Source organism: Chlorocebus sabaeus, chromosome 8 (assembly GCF_047675955.1).
Source record: "Chlorocebus sabaeus isolate Y175 chromosome 8, mChlSab1.0.hap1, whole genome shotgun sequence".
Taxonomy (NCBI): domain Eukaryota; kingdom Metazoa; phylum Chordata; class Mammalia; order Primates; family Cercopithecidae; genus Chlorocebus; species Chlorocebus sabaeus.
This window is the reverse complement of record NC_132911.1, coordinates 131,007,912-131,024,090: the sequence shown is the minus strand read 5'-3', so window position 1 is coordinate 131,024,090 and position 16,179 is coordinate 131,007,912. Positions and strand designations below refer to the sequence as shown.

Here is a 16,179-nt window from a genome sequence, read left to right as displayed (position 1 = left end):
GGGCTCCCAGTCTTTTCACCTGCTAAGACCATCTGGTGACTCATCACCAAACATGGTGTCTGAGAGCATCACTGGTGCCCTGCGAATGTCCACCTGATAAATGAGTGAATTAATGAACGAATAAGAAAATGAAGGATACGGGTTGCCCCAGGCCAACTATATCTTGGTTTTGGCTTGTCTTTCTAGATTTGTGATACTGGTTTCTAGCAGAAGTTCGAAGCCTCTTTTTTGTTCTTTTGTTCCTCTAATTTACTCCCCCTGTCCCTCCACCAAGATGGGAACGAGGGATAATCTGAGCATTCAGGTTTCAGAACGCTAATTGGATAGCAGCTAATTAGAAGCAGATCCATAAGGATTTAATTAGACTTTCTGGGTAGATTTGGATATCGCTTTCAAAATGAAAAGGCCCCGTATCCAGTTTCCCCTGGATTATAATAGTTTTATGGCTCTGCCCTGCTTTAATTGGAGGCTAGTTGGCAATACCCTGTCCAGGAAAAAGGACTCTTCCACGTAGTCCTGTCTGTTCTACTGAGTTCTACATTGGGGTTTTAGCAAACAATTCAGCTAATATATATTATTTTTCTTTGTTCTCAAGGATTTAATGGCAAGATGTCATTATAGACAAGAACAGGATTCACACACTTACGTGTTATGTGTTCTTGTCCAAAGATTGTATCACTCTGCACTGGCATCCCAATCTCACCAACACCTTTAGCAGGAACTTCCTGTTTCAATAGCATTTCTCAACACTCTACCTGATTGCTTGGAATCTGTGAGACAGGCATATTCTCCATGTCCAGGTCCCTATCTTATTTTTGTTGAGATGGTGTTAAGACTTTATTTGTGAGGCTTCTGGGGAAGAGGAGTAAGGTATTGATCCCCTTGACTGGATAATCTGGGTCTCAAAATGAATAATAAATAAGCATTACATATTTTGACCACTTCCTTGGAGGAGAACTTCTTAGAATGTGTGCCATGTCCACTGCACTTTTTTTTTGCACAGATAACTAGGTTGGAGAAACGTACTACTAGATAAATCAATTTGTTGTCTTAGTACTCATGATATGGTTCCTGGGAATTGTTGATTCACCAAATTAATCTTGGCCAGGTACATACCTGGCAGGAATCCAAAAATTCCCCTTGACTCCTTGAGGTTCAGGATCATCATTCTTAATAAATATTGTAAGGGAAAAACCATGATGAGTTTGCCCCAGAGGCTGTGAATCGGGCCGGGGGTACATGAAGAAGTCCTTAATTGCAGTCATTTACATGGTAGATTATCTATAATTATTTAATTTGCTATAGGTCTATGATTTTTAGTCCCTCTTCTCTAAATGATTGAACATGTATAATTCCCATTTCAGTCATATTACCTAGATGAGCAAAAGTAGCTCTAGACTCATTTATGCATTCTAGTTGCCAAGGAAAAGGAAAAAAAAAAAAAATCAACAGGACACTTAAACTCTTCTAGGGCAACTTCAGGCCATAGTCATCAGTGTTCTTGCAGACTATGAGGTATTTTACGTTCTGATAAGGGATAAAAATTCGTGCCTCAGATGGCTCCCGTCACACTAAGATCTTGCAACAATAACACTACTGATTCAGACATTAATCTTAAGTATCCAGGGAACCCTCAAACATTGTATCCCACTTACAAGGACCATGGTAATTGCCACGTAAATCCCCTCCATAATGTGGCCCTTATTATGACCAGCCAGCCAAGGCTTGCCTTTAAATCATATCAATTGAACCGAGTCTTGTAGAAACACTATCACCTACACATACCTCTGCTTCTTTTCATTAACCTGTTATCCTCTTTACAAACGGGATTCTTCACCCACTCCCTTCTTCTAGATTAGCAATGCCCTGTTAAATAAACGAACATGAAATTCAAAGGGAAACAGGAGCAATAATCATTACCAGCTGCCGTGGTAAGCATTGCGAAAACACTCACGATTCACAGAAAAATCCATGCTGTTCTTTGAAGGCATTCAAGCCTTAATAGCTAGCTTGATGAATGTTTAACTTCTAGGCCAGGCACTACTCTGTCCCAACAATAAGTCCTGTACATTGGAAAAGGTGCCGAGACATGAACTTTGGTCTTCTCTGCAATCCATCTGGAGTATTCAGTGACAACACCGACTTTGAAGTTGCACTGACCTGGCCAGCCCTGCCACTTACCAGGTTGGGTAAGTTATTCATTTCTTAATTAATTAATTAATTCATTCAATTTATGGATATTTGGTGTCATAGACTTGCTAGGCACAACATATATATATATATACACACACACACACATTCACACACACACACATACACACACAGTGCATATATATATGCACAACATATAATATACATATTATATATATATATATTATATATACATAATCAGTAAAGTAATGAGAACTCAGAGAAAGAGTAATTTAACCAGAATTGGAAGGTCAATGAGGGCCTCCTGGAGGAAACAATATCTAACTTAAAACATGGAGACTGAGGAATATTGGGCCAAATTTTCTCTTCTGTGAAATGGGCATGGTGCTCTCTTGAAAAGTAGATGTGATGTTGAATCAGATGATTTTCTTAAAATGGACAATGGCTTTGGACTCAGATTTGGCATTTGACAAATATTATTAAAGTTTTTGTCTGTTTATAAAATTTATGTTTTTCATTTTATACAATTAGAAAAGGTCATAAATATATAAAGAAAAAAATTTTTTAAAACACTCATATCTCATATCCTAAAGATCTTTACTTTCTGTTAACACTTTAACACATATACTTTCAAACATCATGGTTTCTTTGTATACTTACATTTTGGAGGTTATCCTTTTTATTTATTTTGGACCCTTATTTTTCACAGTTATTTGTGCATCTTAAGTTTCTTCCCCCACCATCAGTAGCTGTAAATATTGTTTTCAATGGCTATGTGTTACATCATATGGATTTATTATAATTTAGTTAAACATTCACCTATTTCTAGTAATTAAGACTGTTTTCTATTTGTAGCCATTATAAATCCAATTTTTGACTATTATAAATCATGCTTAAATGAACATCTTTGTGCCTATTTTTGATTATTTCCTTAGGCTAGCTTCCCAAAATTGGAATGACTGGGTCATAGGATATGAATATTTTTGAGGTTCTGCAGTCATATTGCCAAATTGTCTTCCAAAGGGGTTATAACAATTTACATTCTGACCAGGAGTGAATGAGTGGGCCTGTCTCCCCGTACGCTGCCGGCTAAATTGAAGTTACTATTATGGTTATTCTTATTACCATGTGCCTTTCAGTCCTCAGGGACATATTAGGTTTTAAAAATTCAACTTAGATTCTTTTTTTCTTCTTCTGAATTTAAAAGCAGGACTGGTATGTTATAGCTACTTGGAAAATAGAGAAAAAAGGAAAACAAAAGCATGAATAACCTCACTGATCAGAATTAACCACTCAATATTTTGATATATTTATAAAATAGAGATGTATTCTTTTTTATGTTTAATGTTATATGTTTAAAAATTTACATGTCTGCATATCATTAACATTCTTTTTTAAATGTCATTATAAACAATTGCCTACATAACCATTGTTCCGATAGATCAATTTCACTTTTTTCTCCCCAGCTACAGGGATGTTAGGAATTAAACCTCTGTATCAAACTGTTTAGACTAGGATTTCTCAATTTCGGCTTGGGTAATTCCTTATAGTGAGGGTGCTGTTCTGTGCATTGTTTGATGTTTAGAAACATCTCAGACTTCTATTCATTAGACGCCAATAGCACCCTCCCACCAACCCCCAAAATTGTGACAATCAAACACATTTGCAAGCATTGTCAAATGTCCCCTGGGAGACAAACTCACCCCAGGTAGACAGCCAGTGTCCTAGACCTACCACTGCTTGAGTGGTGCTGCTTGAGTTGAACATCCCTGGCAATGGAACACTGCAACTAGCTGACAAGGCACCTTTAAATTTTGGACAGCTCCATTTAAAAAGTTCCTCCTTACACGGATCTGAATCTTTTTCTGAACTTCTTAGTCACTATTACTACTGTCACTTATATGAACTACTTAGTCATATGTTGCATTAAATATGTGTGTGTGTGTGTATATATATATACACACACATAGAAAAATTTTGTCTTTTGCACCTATCTTTTAAAGACTAAAAGACTGCTAACACCTCCAAGTTAAAGAGTCTCTTTATTTTTTTCCCCATTAACCAGACATGCCTTAAAGTACCCTCCCAGCTTGGTTATTATATACTGAAAATATGTGTTTCTTTTTGTCCACTACCCTCTTTTTTTGTATGGCATCAAGAACTGAATGATTACTTAAAGTATAAGCCTTAGTACAGCAGAACAGAGCAAAGTGAGGTTTTTCTGCTTCCATCTCACTCTACAGACTATGAACCTTATGAAATTACCTTTATTCAACATTTTTCATCTACCAAAATGGAAATTTTATGTTCTAAAACCTAATATATTTCTACGCATTCAAACACCAGATTTAGCGTTTTGAAGACCATATCACATCAATGAGTCATATCCATTTCATATTCTTACTATCAACTAGACTCTAAGACTTTGTTCAGATCTCCCCCAATTTTGGCTTGTCTGATTAATCTAAGGAGAGTCGTGGGACACATTACTAATGACCTTGTGCTCCATGGAAACTAGATACAAAATTATAGAAATATAGAGTGAGTAAGTAGGAGAGGAACCACACAACCATTTGTTTTCACATCTTCCCTTCATAGATGGGGGAAGTGAGAGGTCAAATACTTGCCCAAGTTTCACAGCTAGTTACTTCCAGTAAGATTCTATTAGAAGCCTGATTTTCAGACTGTTGATCTGTCCAAAGACATTAAGAGGAACAATGGGATAGATTAAGGAAAAAAATGTGTACACACACATGTGTATATCCTGTTAGTGCAGACAGAGAGCTAGACAGAGCAAGGAAATACAGATTGAATAGCAGCGACATCTGCAAAGACAGAGAATGAATGAAAACTTCAGACAATTAGCTAACACAGTTATGACGACAGTAGCCACAGTCAATAAGATATATTTGACTGAGTGAATCTGAATGGAAAAAGGAATAGGTCAATTGGCTACTGCTATATCCAAGTGTTTGGGTTTTCCCTTTCAATACTGCCACTTTAAATTGATCTCATTAATTGACTGCGGGGGTTTTGGAAAGACACAAGTTATTGCTACTCCAGATCTCCGAGTAGATTAATCCCAGTCACATGAGCCTCATTTATTTCCCCTTCTCTTCTACTTCTCCTTTTATCTTTCTCAAGCTGGTCAAGGCTGTATTCCACTAGAAACAGAGAACAATTTCTAAATTAAGTATTTAATAAATTGAACCAAAAAGTCACCACCAGCAGCAAATTTGGAAAATAACACTAATAAGTTTTCCTACTTTGGTTATTTTCAGTTTCCCAAGCCCCTATTGAGCTTGATAAATGGACAATATAAATAAACAATGTGTATATTTCGCAAGACACTTGTGATTACCCAGGCACACTTATCTCTACCTCCCTACAGCCTTTTCCCTGTCAACTCATAAACTTTGTATTTGCTTTGTGACTCAGCATACCTGCGACAATAACTATATGGCTCTTTACAGATATCAACAGGATGTTTGATTTAGGTTAGCCATGAATAAATACTGATATCACTAATCCTAAAAATCACAAATATGATAAAAATAAATATTCTGACCTTGCGGTGAGTGAGTAATTAGACATGAATTACCTTTGTCTTTTTGATAATGATGCAAAGCAGAATGGCAGAGTGAGGGGACATCCTGTATTTATGTGCTTCCACTACAATGGGTAATTAAGTGCAGTTGAATAGTTTAAGGTCAAGCTGTGGTCCCTGCCCTTGATTTGCTGCTTTTGATAGTACAGCTGAAACTGAAAGGGTAAACAGCAATGCCCTCCAATGGTGAGGAGGTTTAGGAGCATGGATGAGTTTTAGAGTCAGTGAGAAAAACTGGGCTCAAATCTCGGCTCTAACTAGCCCAGCTGGTTGTCTTGAATGAAAATGAGATGAATTGTGAACATGAAATAAACAGTAAGAGATACACACAGTACAAATAAATATTATTGCTTTTTCATAGTAAGATTTCTGATTCCATTTAAAGTAAATGGTTCCTGCTTAAAGGGTTATGCACCTTTTAAAAAATGTGGCAGAGACTGTGGTGCTTTCCAGAGGAAAAACACAGACACCCACACACCCCACATACACACACACACACCCCAACATGAACATACCCACATACGAGATTCCAGAACCTTGTTAGAACTTGGGCAAATCTGTTTAACATAGGGCTCCATGAAGCCTAGATAAAAAACTCTTCATGAAAGATGTGTTGGAGGTAAAAATGCCCTTTGTACTGTCTAACACTGTACCTAGAGGAAAAAGCTTTAGAATCATTTTATCTTATTACGTGTTTCAATATTTCCAAGTCCTTTCCCAATTAACAAATGAGGCTGAGAAAAATCAAACAACTTGCTCAAGTTCAGGATCAGCTTCACGGGTATTCGCTCTGTGGGACTGCAAAGGTCCTGCATGTACTTAAAAGGACCTGTGCTTGGTTCAATTTTCTGCAGTCATCGACTCAAAATTTTGAACAGTGGGTGCTACATTTTCACTTTTCCCTGCATTTTACAAATTGTGGAGGTCATCCTGCCTATGGCCACACATCTTATGAGTTTAAAAACAGAGATTCAATCTCCCTCACAGCATACCCTTGCCTCTTTCACTTTTTGATTTTCCTCCATCACCCTCATTCTCACTTCATATAATATAAATTCAGTATAAATTATATACATGTATTGCTTGAATGTCTTCTGTCAGTAGAATGTCAACTTCATGGGGGCAAAGATTTGATTTCCACTGTATCCCACACCTAGTATAGTATCTAGCACATGATCAGTCCTCCAAATATGTGTTGAATAAATGAATGAATTCAATACAGGCACACTTAACACTGACTTGTTAACCCTCTCAACCACTGCCCTATAGTTCCTTAATATGACATCATACTGCACACTGAGATAATTCAGAATTCTCTGGGGGTCAACCAATAGACATGACTCCCCTAAAATAAGAATCTGTGATTTTGACTGGAGAAAAAATAGGAGATACTTTTATTAAAATAGAAGCTTGATTTTTGCTGTCACACTAGATTACTGGAATAATAATGAGAAGGAAAAAAATCTACAACTTCTTAAATACCTACTCTGTACTAGGAGTAAAACATACCCCTAGTAAAACATAGTAGGGGTACATGTTAGTACTACACACTAAAACATACTTTATCTCATTTAATTAACGTGTCCTTCAACACTCCAGACAGATATGCTTTCATATCTCCATCTTATACAAAAGAAAACTGAGACTCAGAGGAGATCACTCCTTCATCCAAGCTCCCTTGGCCAACAAGTGGTGAATTTGTGAATCAGCCATCAGCAATGATGATGATTATTAATTATAGATAAAACATATCAATCTTAATAAGATGCAAAACTCATATTTTCCCAAAAATAAAAGAGTATTTCTCATTTATAGTGATATTCAGGTTTAGAAACCAGTTTTCCCACCATCTGCTGGTTGCTTTTTTGCAGGATTTTGTTTTCTTTGGCGTTATTATAGGGAAAGGAGTAAAGAGGTAAACTAAAGCCAGTCCACTCATTTCCTCCCATGCTTATTGACTTAGGATTTACGGTGCCAGGTTCTGTGCTAGCTGCTTGTGGGGGATACAGGAGTGAATCAGACACTATCTTGTCCTCTAGGTTGTCCCTGCTTCCTGTTGGCAACACAGCATATAGTCACTTCATAAACATTATCTTAGCACCTACCCTGTGCCTGTAATAGGGCTTAGTGATTAACAGAACACCGCTCTTGTCCTCAGGGGGCTCCCAGTCTGGGAGTGGGGAGGCCCTGGCTTCCAAGTAATACAAAGGACAATATGCAAAAGCTACATTGTAACTTGCATGAAAATGGCAGGGTCTGTCTTGCTCCAGCTGTGTTCCCAGTGCCCAGCACAGGTAGTGGCATATACTAGATGCCCAATAAATATTTGTTAGAAGACTGATATGCCCCAGTGGGTGGACATTTGAAAGACAGGTAGTATCAGAGTAGTGATTTTGAGCCTTTATTGATAAAAACTATAGAAGAGGAATGAGTATTTGAGGAAAAAAAGGATCATCATGAACAAAAGACCAAACAGGCTGAAATGTGTGTTGGAATAGTTCAGTTTAGCTGGTTATGGGTTACCCATGCAGTTGGGGGGTGGGGTGTGCGGTGTGGAGGGAGGAAGCGGTGTAAGGTTGGCCAGCGCAAGTTGTGAAGGTTTTGTGTACCTGGTTAGTGAACGATAAAAGGTAGAAGCTAATTATCTAGAACCAGGATCACAAATGAAAGAGCTTATAGGGCCTGATCTAATCAATAGACCTATCTTTTTTCCTGGAACATTGTTGAAAGTGTTTGCATTTGACTCTCTGTACCACACACCTCACTACTCCCTATTGCTCCTAGGGCCTCTTCACATACTCCTGTGAACTGCCTGCCTTAGTGAAAGAAATGAACAAAGAATGGCCAAATGGAGACTCTTAAATAGGCAAAGTTCAATGAAACTCATTTTGAGAAAATACAATAATAAAGGGCTTGTGCTGGGTATGGTGGCTCACACCTGTCATCCCAGCACTTTGGGAGGCTGAAGAGGGAGAATTGCTTGAGCCCAGGAGTTCCAGACAAGCCTGAGTAACATGGTGAGACCCCATCTCTATAAAAACATAAAAAATTAGCAGGACTTGGTCATGCAAGCCTTTCGTCCCGGATACTTGGGAGGCTGAGGCAAGAGGATTGCTTGAGCCTGAGAGATCGAGGTTGCAGTGAGCCTTAATGACACTACTACACTCCAGCCTGGGCAACAGAGTGAAACCCTGTCTCAAAAAACGAGAGTTTGGGGTTGAAGTGAGAGAAGCAAAAAGCAAAAAAAGGGTTAATTTGAAGTGGACATTTGGGACCTATTGTAGGGAGAGAAACAGGAAGTCAGGGGATTTGTATTCCATCCAGATGTGAGGTGGACAGGAAGAGGGAAGGAACGTTCAGAAAGATAATAGGTTCCATTCTCTGCCCTCTGTCTGGGGCCATGGGTGGGGTTGGGGGCTGGGAGTGGAGTGAGGAGGGTCATCTGGCCTACTGAGTAAAGAATGAGGAGGCTTAGTGACCTGAGCATCACGTTTGCTCAATTCCTCACTTGCCTGAGACATCCTTGTTCTTATCAAAAAAGCAATGCTTTACAAAGTCTAATATTCTGTGTTGGTCTGGTTAGGGAGAAATAAGCAATTTCATCTACAGTTCTGGGAGTAAATTGGGGAAGCCTTTTGAGATGAAGAATTAGCAGTTTTTTTCTAAGAGTATTTTTTTTCTTTTAATTCAACTTCCCAAAATATACCCTATGGAAATAACCTGAAATGAAGACAAAAATCTAAGGTATACTGATGTTTATCACAATATGCAAAATAGTAAGAAAATTGGAAAACATCTAAATGTCGATGGTCATGCAAATATTGCTTCATTCATAATATGGGATAATGGACAACCATTTTCTGCAAAATACTATATAAAGATAATTCAAGAATCCAAGAAAGTATATATGATACAACATGAAGTGAAAATAACAGTATACACAGTTGGATATCTAATGTGATACACATAGGAAAAAAATTCTCAATTCTATATGCCAGGTGCCGGCAAAGCATGGCCCACAGGCCAAATCTGTCCTGCCACCTGTTTTTGTAAATAATTGGAACATGGCCACACTCCTTCTTTATGTATTGTTTATGGTTGTTTTTGCATTACAGCAGCAGAATTGAATATGCGCAATAGATACCCTAGGTCCTCTAAAGTCCAACATATCTGCCATCTAGCTCTTGACAGAAAAAGTTGGCTAACCTGTGCTGTGTGCCAATTTTGTAAGTGCAGAATGATATTTTTGAGAAAGCATTGTTATATTTATCTTTTATTTTCTTAATGGGTATGTATTATTTTTATATTGCATAAGAATATGCTGTTTAAAAATATCTGGCTACAAACGAAAACGAAACGCCCAGTATGATTTTATTCAGTTTCGAGTTCAGGTATGCAAAGTGGGGCCGTTGTGCTTACGTTTCTCTGAGATTTAGGAAATCCCAAAGCTCAGCCCCAGGGGTGATGATTTATAGTAACCTCTTCAAAAGTGGGCATGGGAAGAAGGGACTCTGTGTTTCCCACAGCTATAGGCTTGGCTACAATGCAGATTTTATGTTCATGCTGGTTAGTTGAGGAGGCATGTGTGATATAGAAAGAGAATTATCCTCTGCTGTCAGAGACCTGCAGCCTGTTCCCTGGAGCTGACCTTTGGACCAGAAGAGGATGCCTGAACACCCCTGGGCCTTAGTTGTCCGGTTCCAAAACTGACATCATAACCCATCACCTGCTACTAGTCAGAGACTGACTCAGATGTCCTCTTGACCTTCTTTCCAGCTCCTAACTCTGGAATTCCATGATTCATCAATAACATCTGATCAGATTTCAGCAGTGAGGATCTTGCTCACTTGCCATTCAGAATTAATGAAATGCAGGAATGCAGCCAATATGAAGAAAAGGAGAGCCCCTTTCTCCCTTAGGAAACTCACGCAGATCACATGATGCTACCTGGTGATCTGTGAGAACTACATCTCCATGTGAGATGGTACCTACCATTTCCTCCCTCTTCCCCAACCCTTATTTCCTCCAGTGGCTTTGTTTTTTTGGGTGGTAGATGCCCTGTAATGTGCACCATTCTATGTACTGTTCGAAGAAATCTGGTATCTGTGGGAAGGAAACAAAACTCTATTTGCTATGCTTCAGTCACCAAAAAAAGTACTAAAATAGCTAAAAAAGTCAGTTCACAAGTAGAAATACTCAAATACATATTTTTCTTTTAGATCATAGTTCTGGTTTCTATTTTCAATGGGGATTTCATGGGGGAAAATATTTCACCCTGAGAGCTGGACATTTTAAGACACAAAATGTGAGGACACCCACATATCTTTTCATCATTGTCATAATTTCCCAGCTAGGTTCAGAAGGGCTCCCTTGTATGCAAAAGTGATTTTTTGAAAGTGTCATGTGCAGGTTATTCCTTTCTAAGTACAGGATGTAGTAAGAAAGCTGATTCTAAATAACCTTCTTGGAGAAAAGGAAAAAGAAAGCTAATAACTCTTCTATTTGACGGTTTAAATTTTCCTTTCTAGATAAGTATGTTCTGATAGGTGATTTTCTTGTCCACACCTCTGTATGGCTAAGAGTTTTCTCCTAAAATCCCTTGAAAACTGTGAGAAGACCATAAGAAGATCATATCTTTAATTCTATTTCACAAGTCACACAATATTCCAGCCAATGACAGATGGTTGAGAAAGGCCATCCACCTTCCCTCCCTATCCTCCCACAGCCACTCAACCACTGCCCTGAAACTTATATGCTGCTATCCGCAGCTCCGTCTGGAGCATCACAGCTATTGTCAGCCCTGACACTCTTTCTGAACAAAACACTGGATGGACCTCAGAAGTATTTCCTTAAGGATGTTACTGAGTCACACAGGAAAACTTGCTTTATGATTTTGGATGCACAGATCTGATTTGACTAAACATGATAACTAGAGAATCACTCAATTTACTCCCATTTTTAACTCTAAATCATCAGATTGTCTCAAATCCAAAGCACACACAGACCAGCCTGGCCAACATGGTGAAACTCTGTCTCTACTAAAAATATAAAAATTATCCGGGTGTGGGGATGGGTGCCTATAATCCAAGCTACTTGGGAGGCTGAGGCAGGAGAACTCCTTGAACCTGGGAGGCAGAGGTTGCAGTGAACAGAGATCACACCACTGCACTCTAGCCTGGGCCACAAACAAACAAACAAAAAACAAAGCGCACACAGAGACTGAGGTCCTCTTTGGCATTGAGAAGATGGCTATGCAAGTCCCAACTAGCAAGTGCAAATTTCCCAACTTCAGTTCTGCCAGTGTCCCTTCACCCCTTCTCAACCCCACTGGGAGGCAGGAGGGTACTTGACAATAGCCTTGGCAACAAACTGCCAGGGTGTAATAGGAACTGTTACAATTCTGAGATTCTGTGTAAGCACTGGCTTTTCTGCCTAGAATGCCTTCTCCTCTCTTCTTTAACTGCATGCCCCTATTTATCCTTCAAAGCCCTGCAAAAATTACACTGCACACGGGAAATGCTCGCTTTCTACTGCAGTCATTTAGATGACTCTATGCCATTCCATTCATTTATCCTTCCTACCACAGAAGTGCTTTGAGATTTTGGAGTCAGACTACTTGAACTTGAATCCCGGCCCTCTCATCAGAGACTTGACTTATTTTAGGCAAGTTATATAACCAATTTTACTCTCAGCTCCTCACCCATAAAATGGATCTAATGAGAGTACCTACCACATAGAATTTTGATGAAAACTAAATGAGATGAAGTCCTTTAAGGCAGCGGTCCCCAACCCTGGGGACACAGACAGGTACCAGTTTGTGGCCTGTTAGGAACTGGGCCACACAGCAGGAGGTGAGCAGTGGGTGAGTAAGGTCAGCAGTATTTACAGCTGCTCCCCATTGCTCACATTACTGCTTGAGCTCCACCTCTTGTTAGATCAGCAGTGGCATTAAATTCTCATAGGAGCATAAATCCTATAGTGAACTGCGCATGAGAGGGATCTAGTTGTGCACTCCTTATGAGAATCTAATGCCTGATGACCTGTCAGCGTCTCCCATCACCCCTAGATGGGAGTGTCTAGTTGCAGGAAAACAAGCTCAGGGGTCCCACTGATTCTACATTATGGTGAGTTGTACAATTATTTCATTATATAATACAATGTAATAATAATAGAAATACAGTGCACAACAAACGTAATGTGCTTGAATCATCCCCAAACCATCCCAGTCCCTGGTCTTCCACATTTTGTCTCTTCACAAAATTGTCTTCCACAAAACTGGTCCCTGGTGCCCAAAAGATTTGGGACCACTGCTTTAAAGCCTTTGCATAGTGCTTAGAATTGAGGGAAAAAAACAATGCAGCTAGTTGTTACGATCACTGTATTTATTGGTGAGTTTCAAAAGGAAAAGAATTCTGTTCCATTTATGCTTGAGCCTTGAGTTGCTAACCAAGCCTGACACAAAATTACTGTTGAAGGGATGTGTGAGTCCTAATTGAAATGAGGCCACTTAAGGGAATTGTGGACCAACCCCTAAGCAAGGAGAAAGCCGTATCTTAATTATTGCAAGTATTTCAGGCAAGGTGTGGATGGCCGTTTGAATTCAAGTAGAATAGAACCTGGGATGAGAAAGAAGGTGTGTACATGGCTTGATCTTTGAACTTTAGCTCATCATCAGGAAGAAGGCTGAGTATTCTGTGCACTCACGGAGTAGCTAATGCTTACTCCCCATCTACCCACAGTTCTTTCTATAGGAAGGCTCCCTAGAATGCTTTGTGATATTGGACATTCATTCCAGATTCTACTGGGTATCTTTTAATATAAATATAATTATATTAAGTCTTGGCATGCTTGCTCAGTCTCTCCCTCTCTCTCTCTCTCTCTCCTCCCCACTCCCCTCTCTCTTTCCCAACAGACTTGGAAAGCAGGCATCACCATGTCTATTTAACAGTTGGGGTCCCTTGGCTACCAGGTGCTGGAGTAGGAATCTGAGCCCAGACATGCCTGATCTGCAAATTTTGTGTTTTCCCCACTGTGGTGGCAGATCACAACAATCAGCGCCAAGTTCATAGAAGGGGCGCCCCCTGTGGTCAATTGAGGGATTTGTGTTTGAGGCAGATCTCAAGACGGAATGGGTGGTGAACTTAGCCTAGGACGGGGCAGAAAGGAGCCCTCGCTCCTCAAGCACCCACGGCTATTGATAAGAAATCAATATCAATCCTTCCTCCTGACTCCAGCCTCCAGCTCTCACCCAGACTATCTGCATCCTTCTCTCCACCATGCTCCTTTGGAACCTGCATAAAACACAGATTAAAGGAATTCCTGCCTACTTCCCTTTCCGCATTATGATCAAATGGTTTTATACTATCATTGAACATTTTAGTACAAAACATGCCACCTTTTAATCTATTCATTCATTTAACAAATACTTCGGAGTGTTGACCATGTGCCAAGTGCTGTTCTAAAAGACATAAGCTGTGAGGTTACGCTGATCTGATTCTCACAGCAACTGCTTTCGAGATATGAATTGGTATACTCATTTGACAGATGAGGAAATTGAATTCATGTAGTGAGAAAGGAAGAGCTGTAATTCAGGGTTACTGGTTTCTCCTGCACTAAGCACTGAGCCATATTAGAAGAGAAGGCATGAGGAAGACAAAAGTGAGAAGGTAGGAGAGAAGACATTAAGTATAGGTCTATTAGTTCCTCTTAAAACTATTTATGAAAGAGGGGGATGGGGTAGTGGATGGGAAAGACAGATGGATTCATGTTCTTCACTCCAGGTTTCCTCCCGTTCCCTTCCCTTTTAAATGCCTGCTCATGTTTTGGCTACCTTTCAAGCTCTAGGAAACACTCTGGAATTCCAGGCTGGGAGGGGTTTCCTTTGCAGATCTGGCTATTGTAACTTTACAAGAAACTGCTCAATACTTCCTCTCACCAGTTACAAACCACGGTTTTCTGAATGAACTTTATGTTCATTAAACAGTTAACCCTTCACCTTTCTGACTCACATTTTTCATGTTATTAGTCAGCTTTTAGAGTAAGGTAAAATCTAGAACAGCCTTTATACGCACCCCGCCTCCCACACACACACACATACACACATACATAATACAAACACAGACCACATATGTCCACATCCTTATGCACAAACACTAAGAAATACATGCAGACACAAATATACATGTACACAAAATTAAATACATCGCTATGGCACATTTACTACATATGTAAACACCCTTACACACACACACATACATACACATGCACACACACTCGTATGGAATTAGCTTTTTCTCCTTGAGGGAGGAGGGAAATGAAAAGAACCAAAACATTCAGATTCCCAAATGGACACATAAGAACCCCGTCATGGAAATAGGTCTGGGTTTTTTTTCTCTTTTGAGGGAAGCAGGGCGTTTCTGGTTACTGTCACCATTGCCGTTGTGCCCCTGCTTACCATCCCCCTGCCCACCGCGCCTCCCCCCTGCCCCCTGCCCCACCACTGCTAGGGTTTACAGGTCATCCCTGGATCACATAAGTGATATTGTATTCTTTTTTCTTTGACACAAAGTAAAATTATAATTAATCTCGAATAAAGTAAAAATGAACTCCTGAGTTCCAGTCCCTTATGTAACAAACCTGGTTTATGGCAGGCACTCAGGAAATATTAGTTGCATGAATGAAGGCTGCATTTTCATTAGAACAACACACAGCCCAGCCCCTTCATGTTTCAGTGAGGGTTCAGATACCCAGAGGGCTATGCGATTGTCCAGGAGTCCACTCTGCTAATTGTGAACTTAATGAATCAAGACCATTGCGATTGGAAATCTGTTCTCCTCTGCTGCTGCGTCTCCTCCTTCATACTCAAGCCAGAAACCAGGAAGGTATGTGCCACAAAGTAAAGTGGGATTCAGGACAATTATCCATCAAGACTTTGTTACAGATTTCCAAAGCAGGCAATTCAAGTCCCAGCTTGACTTTACTGTCTCCATTTTGGTGGTTAATAGAGACAACCTGAATTCAAATTTGTCCACATGAATTTCCCTTGTTTCTCTGAGGTTTGACTTTTCTGCCAAAAGAGAGAAACACAGAGAGAGGGGAGAGAGAAAACAGGGGAAAAAGAGAAGAGAAGGAGCCCAAGGAAATGTGACATATAATAATTTTTTAAAGAGTATTTTTTCAATTTTTTAATTGAAGTATAAAGTACATGTAGTAAGGTATGTAAATAACTCAAATCTTAAGGGATTTTTACATACGTGTATACCTGTGTACACCTGTGTAATTACTACCTAAGTCAAGATGGAGAACATTTTAATCACCTTAAAAGGTTTCCGGTGTCTCTTCCCACCAATACCTGCTGATGTGCCCACTCTCCTTACTGCTATCAGCAGATTTGTTTTACCTGTCCTTGAATTTAATATAAA

General features: G+C 39.6%; 1 long non-coding RNA gene across 14 annotated transcripts in view; it reads left to right on the top strand.

The window, feature by feature from the left end:
- The first annotated feature begins 1,892 nt into the window (after positions 1-1,892).
- LOC119624863 (uncharacterized) overlaps positions 1,893-16,179 on the top strand; it is a 73,847-nt gene continuing 59,560 nt past the window's right edge. For 2 of the 14 annotated variants that reach the window (XR_012093768.1, XR_012093765.1), the window contains exon 1: positions 1,893-2,189. This is a non-coding gene — a long non-coding RNA (uncharacterized lncRNA). Of the gene's footprint in view, positions 2,190-15,489; positions 15,640-16,179 lie in introns of all 14 variants that reach the window. The other 12 variants (XR_012093758.1, XR_012093755.1, XR_012093762.1 and 9 more) reach the window with 9 other exon arrangements.